Source organism: Protopterus annectens, chromosome 1.part0 (assembly GCF_019279795.1).
Source record: "Protopterus annectens isolate FY-2018-M chromosome 1.part0, PAN1.0, whole genome shotgun sequence".
Classification (NCBI taxonomy): domain Eukaryota; kingdom Metazoa; phylum Chordata; order Ceratodontiformes; family Protopteridae; genus Protopterus; species Protopterus annectens.
Genome location: NC_056725.1, coordinates 280,504,982 through 280,507,249, shown reverse-complemented (window position 1 = coordinate 280,507,249; position 2,268 = coordinate 280,504,982). Strand labels below are relative to the sequence as shown.

At 41.5% G+C, this 2,268-nt stretch overlaps 1 pseudogene; it reads left to right on the top strand.

Annotated features, from left to right (window-relative positions):
- Positions 1-684: 684 nt before the first annotated feature.
- On the top strand, positions 685-1,719 carry LOC122804011 (annotated as a pseudogene).
- Positions 1,720-2,268: the final 549 nt, after the last annotated feature.

The following is a 2,268-nucleotide window of genomic DNA, read 5'->3' as shown; positions in this document are numbered from 1 at the left end:
AATAGGTAGTCTGTCTTTGACCCTGCTCTCCTACAACAGAAACACAAAGCCCCTTCAAAGCCAGAAGAACCAGTTTATTAAAACAAATATAACACCTTTCATGCGTGAATCAGTTTTTCAAAATGCAACCTTTTATAACATAACTCATACATCAACATAACTAGCACACATGGTCTGAGTAAGGTGGACACATGGTCTAAGTAAGGTGGACTCATGTAAAGATTGGGTTGCGTGCTAGACATCTCACTCTAGTCTAGTCTGTCTCATTCCAACAGAGAGGTATCTCTTCACTGTCCCCTTGGCAAATCCAGACCACTTTTCAAATGCATCTGTGATGGCAATATGCTCCTATATTACTGACAGTTAGACTGGCCCATGAAAGGAAGAGTGGTGGTGAATGGGGAAAGGCTGTACAGTGACTGTCTGAGACAAAGAAGAAGGTAGAAAGCATATTGTTGTTACATTGAAATGACAATGCACTCCTCCAGATCAGAAAATTATATACCATGCTCATCTAAGGGTCAGGCACATCACTCGTGATCACCTGTCAACTAACTGCAGGACTAATGGCATAGGTCGGTGTGAGTGAGTAAGACACTTGTACAGACAATGGGCTTGGCAGCAATACAGACAAGGTCGTGATGGTCAGCTGCGGCTTTCATTTTGCATTTAAGTTGTTCCAGCATCCATCATGTGGCATTCATTAGTTACAGTTTGTCTCCTCCTGGGTTTTGCCAACTCTCAAAGCTTGTCATCTTCCTCCACCTGGTCACAGGATATAATCAACCACATTAACAAATTATATACTACATGGAAGGCTGGACAAAATTTTTGCAATGTGAATCAGAGTTATTTGAAGCGTCTGTGTGGTACAATTCTGCATAGTCCAAAATTGCCTTTAAAGACTTCCTATTCTGGAAAAGTGAAGCTTCCTGATAACTTTGATTCACCAACTCCGTGGCCCAATTGTCCAACAACCCAAGAGATCCAGGATCAGGGATCTTGTTGCTCATGTTGGGCATTTGGTGCTGTAGAGTCCATGTCTGACCATGTCTGCATCCACTCTGGGGGAAATTAAAATGTGGAGGTATCTGCTGAAGATCTGCTTTCATGCTGTGGCTTTGAGTGTGGAATGAGATGCAATGGTGGCTATCCATCAGGAGCATGGCAGTACTGGACTGAAAGTGGCTTGGTGTCTGGGTGGTTGTATGGTTCTGTCATAGGTTGCAGGCCATATACTATTCCTCCCTGTAAACATCACATGAATGGCTCACGGCCATCATGTTCTGGAGAAGGAGGTGACACATCACCCTGTGTGAAAAAGTGTGATGATGGTTATAGTCCTTCATATGAAAAGGACACGATTTATGGTGAGTCTGCCTATAGTGTCCCTTCATCTCCTGAAAGCATAATGGAAGAAATTTATAAGAATGGACCCATGGAGAGGGCCTTCACTGTGTATGAGGACTTCCTGCTATATAAATCAGGTGCGTACCAGCATCACACTGGAGAAGCAGTCTGGGGTCATGCTATTAAGATCTTGGGCTGGGGCATAGAAAACAACACTCTTTACTAACTGACTGCTAACAGAATACAAACTGGGGTGATAATGGCTACTTCAAAATCCTCCATGGGCAGGATCATTGTGGTATTGAGTCTGAGATTCAGGCTGGAATTTCAAAAAATGCAGCAGAGCTTTATAACAGCATCCTCTTTTGAACAGTACAAGAAGTGTTTTGCATCAACAGACAGAGAGAAAACATTACTGAAAATCACTGCTTTTATTTTAAATTTAAGGACATACTTTTTAATTATTATAATGAAAGCCTGTTCCAAATCATGCTTGCATAAATGCAATTAGGTTTTACATTTTTAATTGTATTAGTTTTAGCCTTGTGTTTACATGAGACTGCTTATAAGAATGATACATTTTATAACTTACCGTAAATTGAGAACCATGTTTTTTTTTATCAGTACATTCTAATTGGGAGACACTTTTGCTCTAATTTGCATGTAAACTGTATTATGTATTGTAGTCCCAAAGGCAGGAGGGGTGGGATTCCACAGCAACTGACTTTAATCCTGCTTATGAGAAGTGCCCACTGTTCTACTAGCAGTCTTGCTGATATCAAAACACTACAGATTCAGACATTCACAGGGCATGGCATTTAGTTCAGGAAATGTTTGATGGGTGGCACGATGCCAGGGTAAGCCTATGGGCTAGACTTGTAAAGGCTACAGGGACATTAGCCTAGTGCACACCTATGA